Here is a 15,964-nt window from a genome sequence, read left to right as displayed (position 1 = left end):
GGAGCACGTTAACGATCAACACGCGACGAGGAGGACAGATCTAGCCGGTGAAAGCGAATCTCCCATTAATGTTCTTCTCTCCGGCTTCAACATTTCAGTGTGTATATGCATATTTAAGTGCAGTGCCCCGAGGACTTCCGGTCAGCGAATAATATACCGAGGAAAAGAAAGAAAGAAAGAGAGAGAAAGAGAGAGAAGAGTTTGAAGAAGCTGATGATGGACTTTTGCTTCGTGACGCGGTCATTAGGCTATATTGTAACCCCTCCTGCTCTTTTCTACACGCCCCCTCGATCCTGGCAATTAGGCACGGGGAGAATTTGCAACTTTCCTTCGATGCTTGGAAAAATTCTGCCCTCTCTGATCCGCGTGTGAGAGACTCGTGGAGAGGTATTTAAGAAGATTTAAGGGGAAGGAGAGGAAGTGGAAATGGTGTTTAAGCTCTACGTGATGGAACGAGAGGTGGAAACGTTTATTTGATAAACGATGATTTATTTTTGGGAATTGGAATTTTTATCACGTTCTTAAAGGATATGCGTAAATTTGACGAAATTTAGATTTTGGTGGAAATTTATCTGAATATTCTTGTACAAAGATCTTATATCTTCGATTCGTTCAAATATCTTAAAATCGAGCACGTGAATAAATCGAAAGAGCAAACAAGAGAGCAAACATCGATAAATGATTCAAATAAATCGTTAAATAAGTAAGTTAAGTTGAATTTCATCGTTTCGCAACGTGGAAAATTCACTTTTCGAATACGAGTTGTGCAACACTTTATTACACCATGTAATCCCCGTTATCGCTCGCTGTTTGTAAACAGGATCTGGAATTAGGTGGAACGGCATAACCGAGATACGTTGGATCCGTTGGAGATTCTGTTGAACGATGAGGCGGCCGCGGCTTGTAATCGTGATCCTTCGAGGTGGCTCTTATCTCCATAACTGTACCCTCGTTCGAGGTAAGCCCGTCGTCACCTCGCCATTGGATCGTCGAAATCGATCTACGAAATTTCTCGAAGAATTATCCAAGCAATTCGAGACGAATTTATAAGAGAGAGAGAGAGAGAATTTATAAGAGAGAGAGGTGGTGGGTTCGAATCGACCCTGACCACGTTACGCGAAACACGAAACGAAATTTATTATGCATTCAGTGAAAATGTTCTAGCCGAGGAAAATGCATTAAATATCTAGGTTTATAGTCTGCTACGTGTTTATGCTGTGTCTTTTTATCTCGTTAATACCTGATTTATTCGCCTTGTTATTTGCTTATTAAATCTATTTGGAATAGTTGAAGTGTGCCTAATTTGAGAAAATAATCGTAAGCCACGCGGTATTTAAGAAACTAGATTTTTCAATGAAAAATTCGAAATAAATAAAAGAAGAAAGATTTCTTAATTACGAAGAAAAGAAGGGCGATAGCGATAGCGATTATGCGATTAATTTCAACAATTTCAGGGATATTTCGTGAGTTATTTCTTACAAAAGAACGCAAAGAGGAAAGATGAAAAAAAAGAAAGAAATTAGAAAGTCGACGCGCCATTTTCTGGACCGAATGATCGTCGAATTGTTGACGAATACGCAAAAAGAGAAATGGATCGAGAGAGATTTTTTAAATTTATAACTGCAATTCTCCATGAAATTCCGGAACAGCGATGGTCAGGTTAATCGAACATTAATCGTTGCGATTCTATGGCGCCTGCCACGTATCCTAACGGGAGAATCACTAATAGTCATTGCGGTGAGCAATCGCGGACCGCCGTGGACAGGTACAGTTATACAGATAAGACCACCTCGAGAGATGATAGTAGCATGTTTGTATCTTTTGTAATTTTTATGATTCGATTCGTTTTTTTCTCAATCGAAACCTTTCTATTTTCTTTCTATCCTTTTTTTTTTTTTTAATTCAGGAACCTGAAGACGAATATCTTCAATATCCGATTGACCGATTCTCGTAACAATTTGTAATATCACGACCGTTTAACCTAATGTTAAACAATTTCAAGGAAAAGAGGAATCGAGATTTGATTCCAAAATTCCAAAATTCCACGACACATAAAGGGATCTCTTTTATAGTCAAAGAAAAGTATCCCCTAATAGTATCGTCAGAACCCATAAAACCCTGCAGAGAGACGCGCACGATCTCTTCGAGTGGCAGCTGGTACTCGAGATCACCTGGTGAACAGAGTGGAGGACACATTACGCCAGATGAGTCATTCGCTCGGGACGAAGAAGGAGAGGGGGAGGGAGGGAGGGTCGGTTGGGCGATCGAGAAGGGTTGATTCGCAGGTGGTTTCCTCGCGTGGACCGGTGGACGGGGCACACGATGCTTCCGATGGACGCTCGGTGCCGTTGGTGGTGACGTGGTGATGCTGGTGGTGGTGTTACGGTAGGTTATGCCTCGCATTCCACTCGAGGTCGACGAACCGAGACGAACGGCTGCATGCGCGCCTCTCGGCTCCTGGCCACAGTCCGGCCTGCCTTGCCCTTTCCTTTCCTTTCCTTTCCTCTCTTTTCCCTTTCTTTTCGTCCTTTCCGAGGACGACATCTCTCCTCGACCGCGAATTTCTCGAAAGGGATTCCCGAATTACCATTTACGTATGCGATACGTGTGTCCAAACATCCTCTCTGGTCGGTGATCCGTGAAAATTAAAGTGCAATCATGTGCATCCCTATGATCAATAAGTTGTGGATGTTTATGCAAATTTAAATTTTTATGGATATAATTACAGAATAAGATACGTTTCATCGTTGAAATATTATGGTATGTGTATACTTTGCATCGCATTATTTCATGTCTTTTTTAGAATGTGTGCATTTTATAGAATATCTTTTTATAGGAGGAGAAAAAATTAAACGTGGAATTTGATTGATCTAAAATTAAGTTTAAAATCGAAATTTACAAAAGCAGGCTTGTTATATTTGATTGATCCTATTACAAGTTTTCATAAAACTCGCCAATACTAAAATACGATTCAACGATTTGACTTTAGAATCATAAATTCTCTCGGATAGAAAGTGGAGCATGGAAAAAAAAATATGTCTAACAAAGACAATCAAACAAAAATCTAGATCATTTCTCCTAATTACCCCTCAATCACGATTTGTCCACACCGTCCATGTCCACGTTTCTCGAATTACACGCGCAAAAAAATAAAAACCACTCTCATCAAGAAAGTCGCCTCGCGCTTTCCCGCTTTTTGCGGCCAGGAAAATCTGGATTCTTCCAGTTGAGCTAGTTTTTTTCCGCCACCGTCATTATCTCGGATTAATTCCGTGGCCTTTCACCGTCAAACTTTTCCCTCTTCTTATTCGCTTCTTATCGACGCCTTTGCTCAAATGACAGGGAGAGAAAGTCGATTCTCCTTCCAATTATCGTAACAGCGCAACAACGATCACGAGGAATACCACGCGATCCATCCAAATCTTTCAAACCAACGATTCTTAATCTTTTATTCGCTACTCTCTTTATAAATACATTTTTCACGATCACGCTTTTTCAAGACTTGATTCGAAGTTTGAATGCGTAATGCGCATCAAACATTTATATTTAAAATATTGTTTGTCGACAAACAAATTTGAAAAAAAGAGATTTATCGTAAGAAAGCAAAAAACGTCACATACCTGAGAATTTTGCGGTCTAGAAGTCTACCATAAGAGAGGTTAGATATCCACCACAACCGTTGTTTCAAACGATTTCTTTTGTCACGTTTCACGAAACAAATTTCCATCGACAGTTTCGAATATTTCCTCGTGGTTTTCCACAAGTGTCGCAACGTGTTCGCGAATTTCTCCACTTTTTCGAAGTGAAAACACCACGTTCATGCAATTTCGACAATCATTTTCACCATATTTGATCATGTTGCGCCACCTGGCAAAATTATGTACAATTAACCTGAATAATCGATGCAATTAGTCTAGCCCAGCTAACCTCTCGTTTCGTAGACGTTCGGTCGTGTTTCGTGTTAGAAACTCTACGAGCGAATAAAGTTAATAAGCTTAATTCTAAATATAACTGATAATTGAACGAGTGAACAAGAGATTGATGATTCTTTTGATCGTGGACAAAGAAGCCGTGTGTGATATCGACGACTCGAACGAATTTTGTTAAATAACAGTGATTAAAAAGAGACGAGCGAGAATCATAGGTTATCCACGAGGAACGTTAACTCGAGATTTTGTGGTTCGTGATTGTTGCAATATTTCGAATTAAATAAATAGTGATAATTGTGTTGAATTTTGAAATTTGTTGTAAGTTTGTGAAATTTGATTTTAAATTGTTTTTTCGAAGATTTAAAAGTAGATATTTAGAAATAATTTACGACGTATTAATTTTTTTAAATTTGTTGGCTTTATTTTCACATTCAAATAAAAATTTCATTCTTGATTAGAATTAGAAAACTGATTCTGGATTTAATTTTGTCGTTATTAAATGTTTATTCGCAAATTATATTCTATTTATTAAAAATTATTTTTCTCGTTGAAAATAGAGATTTCTATTTAAAAAAAAATTGATTGCGAATCTTGAAAGCTAACATTTTTAAATTAATTATATAAATTTTTTAAAATTACGAATTAACTTTTAAAATTAAGAATTAATGAACGTTAAATAGATAATATTGGAAGTTATCTTATTTTATTATTCTTTTAGACGTAAAAACAAGATTTTTTTTCATAAATTAAAGATAATTGATAATTTTACTGAATACGTTGAGAATAAAGAAAGATGAACAGGTGCATAGCGTTGGAGAAAAACTGGATACGCGACTTCATTAGTACAAGCCGTGAACACTTTCGCCGACACACGAAGAACGACTTGACGGTTGTCGATAATCTGCGAAGACGACTTGCAAGAAAAGTGTATGTCGGGATTGTGACTAATAGAAAAATGTAGAGAGTTTGCGGGGAATAATAAAAGCGTTTCGAAGAGAAATTCCACGAAACGTGGCTGAAAGTCTGTCTACCTATTGCTCGCATGGTCGATAATCATTTCTAGAAAGTAATTGCATCAGGTGTGTATGAAAATTTAATAAATCCTCGTATGTGCGATTCATTGATACGAATTACTTTTTGATGTACGACGCGAACTATCTAATTATACGATATCATTTATTCGCTTTTTTTTCATTTTTTATACGTAATTATTTTTGTCTATCAGTTAATAATTTTTTTTTTTTACAGAATACTTTTATCAATTAATAAATAAACAACTTTAAAAATCTATCATGAAAAAAAATGTAACTGTATGAATCTCTCCATGATAACATTCTACAAAATTCAAAAGATAATTTTTAATTTAACACTATGATGACACTTTTTTTGGAATATTTGACGCATTATACGTATTTTGTTAATTACTGATGTGAATCTTCATAGTGTTAATTTTCAATCTTTACAAGATATTCGAATCTCGAGTATACTATGTAATTCTTACACGCTCACCTAGATTCCAAGTTATCACGATCGAGGATGATTACCAGAAGGCTGATCCATGGTCCAACTTGGCTTGCTTGCACGATCCTGTAATTATCGCGTGGCTATTATTGCTCTTAATTAGCTTAATTGAGGTCCTGTGGCTGGAACCGTTCTAAGGCCGAGTGGCACGCGGTTCAGCCGTTGCTTTCGACTTTCACGATTGCACCCTTTTGTCGGCGTCTGCTGTCCTCGACGCAATTAATTGAATAGGCCGAAGGAACGATAAAAGGAAATGCCATTCCCTTTCCCGATGATCAACAAACCAGTATCTAATGGAGTGCCACAGCCTCCAACTTTTGCTCACGATAAATAAATACTAATTCATCGCGATTTCTATCCTTTTATCCTCTCTGTCTCTCATTTCGATTGTTATCCGTTCAACAGATTTGTTACGCATTATTATCTCGTATTTCTTCCTCGTGTATATGAATCGGTGTAAGAAAGTTATTTTGAGTTTTATTAAAATCGGAATTCAATAATTGAAGATTCATCAATTATATATAATTAATAATTTATTCCATTTTTGTTCCAGAAATTCATAAGAAAATATGCGGATAATTATCAAAATAGCGTTCAATATTTCAATCGACCAAGCCTAGAAATTTTACAATTAACTCTACAATTTACAAGTTGAATCCTCCATGTACAAAACTACTCTACAATTCATAGCATAAAATTCCATAACAGGAGGAAAAGATGCCAAACCATCGTGGAAATCAGCATCGCATCCCACGATTTTCCTCTCTCAACGAAACAGAATATAACAAATGTTGGATGATAGGCAGGATCTCGAGGACGAGGAGGAGGAAGAAGCCTCGATACGACGATTCGTTTCCGTTTCGATTTTGCCGCCTTGAGGCCCGGAGCGGAATGTCGAATTACGGTAGATTACTATCGCCGGTTCGCCGCTTCCAACCACACCGCGCATTTCACGCGCTGTTGCTTGTAATAAGGCTTTTATTTATTGGTGAACAATTTATTAGTCGATAAATAAGCGCGCATCCCCCCACGGGAAGATAGAATTCTTGGACGTGGCGGAAAAGGGAGCCGCGAGCATCGCTTCCACTTTGAAATAATTCATCGATGAGTGAATAATCGTCCACGCGTAACACGGTCTCTGGAAACTATTGTGGAAGATGTATAGTTAAAGTGTGAACGCTTCAGGGCCTCTTGAACTTGTTGTTTCTAACATACGATTTTCTTAATAATTGAAAAAATGTATCACTGTATTCGTGTAACGTACGTATCATATATGAATCGTTATATAATCACACGTATCCTCTTGGATATATCAATCGAACATAGAATGTGATACGAAGATATGAAAGATACGTATCTGATGATTTCAAAGTGGACGTGGCATCTCGAGAAACTAGTTTCGATCTCAGATAGAAATCGTGGACGTGTTTTCAACTCGATATTAAATAATAATAATTGATCGATAGCGGTTTTTACGATTTCGTTATATTATTTTAAAATAATTATCCTCGTTGATATTTCATTAAAAAAAGTACATGAATAAGAATCTATATATATACATAACACAGGACTTGTTTTACTTATCATACAATATAGACAGAAAATAACTACTTGCTTCAGTTTTCAATATATACGCGTTACGTATCTCGTAAATCTCTTCCCTCGCCATCTTTACTCGTCTTCAACAATCGACAGTATCTTTAATATTCTTCGTATCCTCAATAATTGGACAATTCTGATGTTAACGATCAATCTTGACCTTGTTGGCAGAATTTATTTATCGGCATTGCACATATAATAAAATTTCGATACGAACGGAGTCCCTGGGATTGGATTCCGAAAAGGGGACGAGGAGAAGAGGCAGGAGGCCACGGAGAGACGGGTGTTGCACGTGCTCGTTTTCAATCAATGGCACCCTCGTGTAAGAGCACTCGACATTCTCCTCGCACGTGCCGATGGCAGTAACCTCGAAGACAATGACATGCCGGCGACGTGCGCGTCGCCGCATGTAAATGTAACCTTTTGTGCGCCCCGGGTGGAAGACGACGCCGGAGGAGAGAATCCTCCGCGCTGCGAGTGAAAGGCGCGCTATCGTGTCCCCCGATTCCGCACCGCGCCAGCTTGCTCCCCCCTTCTTCTCCGGGGGAGGAGGGATTAGGAAATGTCAGCTGATCCCATCGCGCGAAAACGTTGTTCCCGCCAAGGCCCTACGCGTATCCTCCTCTCGAGATCTAATTCGCGTTGAATTCTTTCGAAGGGAATTTTTTTTTTTTTATTTTTATAAAACTTTGACTGGTTACAGAAGAAACAAGTCGTTTGGATCTTGTGACAATTTAGAATAGCAGAAAAAGATAAAAGTTGTTGTTCTTCGTTAGACGAAGAAATGGAAAGAAAAATTGAAATTTCAAGAAACATCTCGAAATATTTTTCCAATATTGTTTAAAGATAAATATATCTCTGCTGTAGAATTAATACATCAAAAGGCTTGGACGTACAACCCAGAGAGAATTCTCTGGCTCGTAAACTTGTAAGCGTAGCTTCTATTAACCAAAAGCATTAAATTCTCGAGCGTTTTCGCAATATGATTTCGGGATAAAATGGCTCGCCTCGTTAACCCGGAACTATTAATCGACTTAACCGGCCAATAACCGGCGTCGGTCATTAATTTATCGGCGAGAGCAGCGGGTATTCGCGGATTAAAGGTGCACTCGGGTGGACGAGCGCGTGGAAGCGAGAGAGAGAGAGAGAGAGAGAGAGAGAGAGAGAGAGAGAAAAGAGTAGGAGAGTTCTCGAGTGCCGCTATATCTCGGCGCCACGCGTAATTGGGATTAATTAAATGGAAAGCGCGAATTAAATTAACGATCCGGAGGCGAGTAGAATCCGCGTTGCATAAGGGATCGATGCCGGTGTGGAAAGGGGATCCTGTGGACAGGATCTGAACCGTGAAGAATATATCGACGCGAGGCTTTCTTCGCCTCTTCGTTATCGAGATGCGAGGAAAATGGACGAATAATCGTCCTGCGTTCGAAGTCGACGTTACGATCTTTTTTTTGATTACTTTTGATATAAGTTTAAAATTAAAAGTTCGTCTGTTGATCGAGTTAAAATAATTTAGGTAAGTTTTAAGAGGTTTTTTTAGATTTAGAATTTGATTTAGAAATTAATTTTCAGATTAACTTTTGGGGAATAATTCGAGGTCTGAGAAGATTAGAAGAAGGAATAACGAAGGAGAGCAAGATTTAGGTTGAATTTAATTGTTGAAAGGATATAGATCCGATTCCACTTTCGAGAAATTTACGGTATAGAGTACGGTACGAAAGTCTCCTCTCAATATTCCAACGGCAGACCGTTCCTTTAACATTAGTATTCCTTCCGTCGTCCCACTCTGATCTTTTACAATTCTAAGCCGGTCAATTGAGAAACGTTAGAAAATCGATTTAACACCGTTCCCGACCTCTGATCCCGATTTCGTAAGGCTATCCAAGAAAAAAAAGTTGCACAACTCCGTTACAATCTTGGAAATTTTCACATAATTCCGAAAAAATGGAGCTCGTTTAAAAGTGATTTCACCCGATTTCCACGCAGAGGATAATCGTAATTTTCGCCTGCGAGGCGAGGATCGATTTGCATTTGCGTGCAAAGGTGGCCGACGAGACAATTAATCGCCTCGCCACGAGCTTAAAGGACTGTTATTTCGCGGTGTGTTCGCGCATTCAAATGAGATTACCCAGCATCCTGATCTTCGTTTTGCGCTATATCGATACGATGAGCGCAAGATTTCTGCCCGTTCCAAATTTTTTCTATCCATTAGCGGTTCTATGCGTAAATTTAAAACGTCAGAGAGACGTTTAACTACGAAATTTTATCGTTTCATTCTTTTATTTCTAAGGGAAAAGGTTGCATTATCGATAAAAATGTACTCCAAAACTTCAAATGTTTCGACGTTTTACGCTCGCATATTTCGTAAAAGTTTCAATTGGTTATTTAATCAATATTTCCACTCGATTGTCCAGCAAATTTAAAAAAAAAATTCCCTTGATAACGATCGATATAAAATTTCGAGGATCACCATTTCGGCGAAATGGTTTACCAAGTAGGGAATGTAAAAATTGAAACGACCTTCGTTGGGGAAAACGTTGCAAAACGTAACGCTTTAGCAGCCAGATACGCGTTTAATTCAATCCCATAAATGCAACGTGACGCCAAGGTGTTTTTATAATCGTATCGTATTTAAACAGTCCTTCAATCTCCACTTCCGTTCACCCGTATGAATTTTAAATCTACACTATCCTTCGAAAACCCCCCATTTTAATCCATATCGCAAACAAAGGAGAAGTTTACCGTTCTTTATATCCGTATCATAAAATCCATAATTAAATCTAATTCATCGTTGAACTCGCCCATTATTAATTTCGCTCTAACCGTCCCTTTGTTAAGCCTCCTATAATTATCTATGTATACGAGGCAAAAATTACGATTCATTACAATCCATAAAACCCGTCCATTAAACCTGATTAATTATCAATTTAATTTCATTGCACGAGAAACTTCTCTTCCTTTCGCGAAACCATCCTCCTATCCACCCTCCCCCTCCTCTCTCCGCAATATTTATCTTAAAATTACGATTCACCATAAAAATCCATAAAATTCCCCAATGTGTGTTCAAGCGTCGATCGATCATCGATCACTCGATCCTCCACTTCCTTTGATCTTGTATAGTCGTTTAACGATCAGGGATGGAATGGGGGTGAAATCAGGCGACATTTTCGCCCCCTCAGAATTTAGTTCCTCCCCTCCCCTCCCCTCTCCCTTGGGGATAAAAATCGCGCGAAAAATTCCATTCCTCCGCGGAAAATTCCGCGTGGCAATCTCCAACCGAGCTCCGATGTCCAGCGTTTCTGCGCTGCGCTGCGTTGCGCTGCGCTGCGCTGCGCTGCGGGGTTCTCTGTTCGAGGCGAACGCGACCTTATTTAGCGCGCCGGGAATTCCAGACCCCCCCCCCCTCCCCCTCTTCCGCCAGGGGATCCTTCCTCCAGCTTCGGCGCAACGCCAAAGAATTCGCCCGCGAATTCCACGGGAATTCGTTTCCCCGGAATCAACCTTGTTCTTCCCTTCCGCCCCGTTCGAAGGGAAGTTCGAGGGGGGGCGTCGTCCCATCCTTCTTTTTTTACATTAATTTGAAACTACGATACGAAGCATCAACTATCTGGTGATCGATGCTCTCTTAAGATCTCTCTTTCGATCCTTTCATGAGATGGATTTTAAATATGGCAATAAAGGAGGGGAGGAGGGGGGTGTAAAGGATCGATTAAAAATTTTATGATCGTGTAAAATTTTCTTTCGTAGAGGGAGGATAAAAGGAAGAGAGGGTTAAAAAGATGGTGGAAATTTTAAGTGTATGCGTAAGAGGAAGTAGAAAAGAATGGATTTCTATTTTTTTTTTTTTATTTTTTTTCCGTCTCTAATGATTCGATATCGTGTCGATTTATTTGTTTTCGTATATTTTTTTTTTAGAATACACACAAGTATCGGCTATTATTCGATGAATAATATTATTCAATGAGATACACTTTGTTAATACGAATGTACAGGCGTACGTGTAATTAATACTGTTTCGATATTCCGATGTAAAAGGTATGTATATGTATATGTATGCAAACGAAATACAATACAGCCGGCATATTTGATTCCTCGTCTAAACAAAAATGCGCATAATTTATATACAACCGGTACGATCCGAGATATCTCTCCTCCTTAATTAAAACACAGTTTTAATTTTTCCCAACCGTATCTCGGTGTCTTAATGAAAACACACGCTCCATATCTCGCCCATATCTCTGCACGGCTAATCTCGCATTCATACGCACCTCTATTCTTCTACGCACAAAAGGGTCGATCGTGTTGGCTTACCATAATTTATCCATCGCCGTAAAAAATTATGGCATGCATCACTTTCTCCGCTCCACGTGGCAAGGATTGTCCAATTTTGATTGATTCCGCGCGGCAGCCAGGCGCTAAAGGTCGCCTCGTTAAGGCGAGTATCTCTCTGCAACGCGATAATTGCGTAACCACTCGAGGTGGCGCACACCGCGTTTCTTTTCTTCGTGCCGTGCCCTCCTACGTCCTTTAACCTCCTCCACCTCGTTTACGTAACCACGGAGTTACTCTTCTCCTCGATCGGGATCTGCCACCTGTAACCGTTGATTAGGTCGAAATCGTAATTGTTCGATGCTGCGTCATTAATGTCGAAGGTTTCCGATTATTATTTCACGCTCGATGCTTGATGTGCTCGATGATTTGTTTAGGAAGACGATGGAATGAAGACGTTATTTCTTGTAAATTTTTTTTAATTAATTCTCGAAACTTGAGTTAAAAGTTGTTGGAATTATTGTTCATTTCATGAAATTAGTCATTTATTTGAAACGTCATCTTCCTCCAAAGTATGAGATAAATTTTACGGACACGTTGGATTGCAATCTTTCTCTGTTATGTATTCGATTCTCTTCACCCAGATTCACCCCATAGATCAATCATTATTCAACCATCCTCTTTTACACTACAAATAACTAAAAATTCTCCATTCACATCGCAAACAAAACTTTCCAAACCAATGTTTAAATAATTTTCCAAGAAAAAAAAAAAATAACCAACCTCTTAGAGCTCCAATTCGATCTCGACCGTTTAACAATAAAAATAGATCGACGTTCTCACGTAATCTCGAGGGAATCACGGCGACAAACGCAACTCTCTTCGTGGAATTCCTCTTTGGACGAGTAGAAAAACGCGTTCCCTTAATCTGAATCGTTAAGTAACGCTTTTCCATGTATCCTCAATTAACGGTAGTAGCGCGATAGTAGCCGTAGGCCTTTTTTCTTTTCTCCCTCCCCCTCCTCAACAGTCGTCCTTTTATCGGCCCCCTTCCTCCTCCTCTCCTCTTCCTCCTCCTCCTCTTTCTCGAGGACCGCGTATCGACCTCCCGTTGTCGACGATACGTCGGCCAATCGATAGTTGGACATGCCTTACACACTTTGCTACTTAGATTGTGTCCTCCCGTGGGACATCCTCCGCGATAACAGGGGGCCTCCTCCGCCCCTGTCCACGCGGCCAGATAAGGGCCCACTTTTCACCGGTCGGCTGAACACACCGCCGGCTAGTTTCACCCCTATAAAGAATCCTGGCAATTGCAACACGTTGTTTTTTTACTTGAGAGAATGCACATCCTATCCCTCTGTATTTGCGACCTGTACGGCAATCTTCCTCTTCCTTTTTTTTTTTTTTTACGTATCCGTCTACGAAAATCTTGCGTGCAATTATCGAACGTTTGTTTTTCAAAGTTTTTTTTTTTTTTTTAGGATTATTTTTCTTCCGATTCGGTTTGATACAATAACGTGATGACGATCTCCATCCATGTGTTGAAATATTCTTTCTTCGTGTAGATTTTATTCTGGTGAATCGATAGAGAGGGGAATATCGGAGGAAAGGAAGAAACGGAATAAGAAATTGATTTTCTGTGAAATTATTTTTCACAGAATCCACTTATGATTATTATTTCGTTATTTCTTACCTTGTTCTTCCGTGTATCCTTCGTGAAATTTTCTTAAGAATATTGATCGAAGAAAGAAAACGTGTCCTTGAGCCGAATATCGAATCCCCCTCCCCCCGTTTCGATCCACGCTTCTCACGAGAGCCTTTCTTTCCGACTCCAACTCGTATCGTTCGAACGCAACTCGAGCTCGAAAAGACACGCTCACCAAGGAAGTGGAGATCCTCGCTCGAGATCGTTCCCTCCTTCCTTGAAGAAACGAACGCAACGATTTCATTCACGTTCCCCCTCACCCTTACGCGGGAGGAGAGACGTCTTAAACCGAGACGCAACTCGCGCCGTTTCTGTTTTCGTAATATCCGTTGCGTAACACCCGTTTCGAGCAATGTTAGGCCGAGTTTACAGCCAAGTAATCCGACCGGTGGCATTTTATTAAGGCGCACCGTATGCACATATATATGTGTGTGTGTGTGTGTGTGTGTATACCTTGCCTCGCGTGGAACGTGTCTTACGACTCTGTTTACCTCGTATACCTCGAAACAAGGCTTCACGCGGCAAAACGGGCGGATTTTATTAAATTAACGGTACACGCGCGGCCTCTCGCGTTTCGTTGGAACGTCGAGAAAAAGAAAAAAAAGGAGAGGAGAGAAAATTCCTTCCCCTCCCTTCCTTTCCCCTTTCTCCCTTCAGTCGGAGAGGTATCGCGATCCTTGACAAGGTTTACTTGCCGGGTTTTACGAGCCCGCAGATTTTGTTACCATCTTATTTCAGTTGTTCCCTCGTTGTAATAGCTTGATGGAATGTTTTAACGCGAGATAAGATCGGGAATTGAAGCAATAATTCCGATTTTATGTATTTCGTTTTTTGGAAGGGGAGAGGGAGGGAAGGGAGAGAGAGAGAGATGGAGGTTGAGCAGATTTTTGGAAAAAGGTTTAATGATATGGGTTTTGTGGGATTTCTTTATAATTAAGGTTTCGTTTTATATACGTAACGTTTCTTTTTTTTTTTTTTTTTATTATATTTGAAAATATGTATTAAAAGAACGTTTTTATTTTACTTTTGCTCCAAGTAATTAGATTTTTACGAGTGTGTATCATAAATCACGATCATAAAGTAATCCTGATAATGGCGTGTACTTTTTATACGGGATGTAATTTTTATGAAAAACAGTTGAACCAAGTTTCTTTACTGGTATTTTTTACGAAAGTATATATTAGAAATATCCCAAAATATTATTTATAACGATCGCATATGTAATTTACAAACACGCGTTAAAATTCATTCCTCCTCCTATATATATATATATATATATTTTTCTAAAAATAACGCGAGATGTAATTTAAACACGTTAAGATTCCACATCGAGAGCGTGCATACCAACCGTGCATGCATCTCTCCTTTCCCCCATCCATCCGCCTAATTAATTCTCGCGGGTATTAAATACGGTTATCCGAGGGAACCGTCCGTTTCCATTTGAAATTAAAATATAGGGCCTTACGTAGAGCGAGAAGTTATACAAGCACGGTTGGCCGGGACGGTTGATATATCGTTTCGATTTCTAATCTTCCGCGGCCGCGTGGCCGCGCTTCCGGCCCCATAAAATATCATCGGCCGTACGTCACCGCGTCCTGTAATTGGTATTGCGTATCCTTCCTTCGTCCGTACGTAATCGTCCGCGCGGGCGATTATGCGAAGATGTCGGGAGAGGCAGGTCCAGAGGCAGGATAAATGTGTCGCCGACTTGGCGTATTCTCCACTCGTCCCCCTCGGAAATTATTGGCCTCGGCTCACCCTCCCCCCCTCGGTTTCGAAATATGTAAGGGATTAACCGTGTTGGGAGACGAAGTTGCGAGTGGATTCTTTTTCGTTATCGAAAGGGAGGTCGATTCCCTCTGTACGCTGTTTAGATTATGTACGAAACAGATTTCTTAATTCAGAGAGAAATGTTTTATCTCGCGACGAAACGTTGGAGGAGAATAATCGAGATTGGATGGGGGAGGGAATTTTTCATTTCGATGCGAATAATAATGTTTGTGGGTCATGGTTGGTTGTATTTATAGGCTCGAGCCTTATTTCAGATATATAGTTTTCGCATTTTGATTATATCAATCCTATATGAACAATTGAAGAAATTGCAATAATAGATTTTATATCATATTGCATTAAACATATTAATCTTAAAATTAATACTCCAAATAAATTTACTACAATTAAAATTTTTCTAAAATAAATAAATTCAAACTTTATTATTATTATTATCCGTAATATTCCATATCCACCTAATTTTAATATAATTGATGCTAAAATTATTGATCCATAATATGGAGCTTCAACATGAGCTTTTAATAATCATCCATGAAATATATAAATAGGAATTTTAACTAAAAATGATATTAATAAATATATAAATAATATAAAATTTAAATTAAAATTTAATATTTCTATTAATATAAAATTTAATCTATTATTTATTCAATAAATATAATAAATAATATATAATATAGGTAAAGAAAATACTATAGTATAAAATATCAAATAAAATCCTGCTAATCATCGATTTTCACTATATCCTCATTTACGATTGTTGGATATCCATTGTGAATTGAGAGATACGTTCGTTGTATCGTTTTGAAAAGATAGGTAAATCTGTTAGAGGAGGCGAAATTGTCAGATATTTATTATTTCACTTAGAGTAGGAGGATTTTTGTAATTTTTTCTCTTGTTTTATTAATTTTATAGATTATTATTTCCAATGTAGAATATTGTTCTTAAAACGGCAGCCACGTTGAATTTCTTTTTAGAAAAAAAAAAAAAAACGAATCATGGTTGAAAATAACATAATTCCTCAAACTTTTGAATTTTTGAAAAAGAGTTTTATTAATTTTATAGATTATTATTTCCACGTTATGGAATATTGTTCTTAAAACAGCAGCCACGTTGAATTTCTTTTTAGAAAAAAAAAAAAAAAAAA

The 15,964-nt window shown here is 38.8% G+C and overlaps 1 protein-coding gene and 1 long non-coding RNA gene across 5 annotated transcripts in view; both read left to right on the top strand.

Annotated features, from left to right (window-relative positions):
• Positions 1-15,964, top strand: part of LOC122719128 (protein outspread) — a 195,368-nt gene that overhangs the window by 80,867 nt on the left and 98,537 nt on the right. The gene's annotated exons all lie outside the window — the stretch shown is intronic.
• LOC122719130 lies at positions 3,969-6,344 on the top strand. The gene is made up of 3 exons (XR_006347514.1): positions 3,969-4,247; positions 4,648-5,008; positions 6,004-6,344. It is a non-coding gene; the product is annotated as an uncharacterized LOC122719130 (long non-coding RNA).

The sequence above is a fragment of the Apis laboriosa genome, unplaced genomic scaffold, assembly GCF_014066325.1.
Source record: "Apis laboriosa isolate Shangri-la unplaced genomic scaffold, ASM1406632v1 scaffold703_cov156, whole genome shotgun sequence".
Lineage (NCBI taxonomy): Eukaryota > Metazoa > Arthropoda > Insecta > Hymenoptera > Apidae > Apis > Apis laboriosa.
The sequence above is the reverse complement of the archived record's forward strand: the minus strand, read 5'-3'. Positions and strand labels throughout refer to the sequence as shown.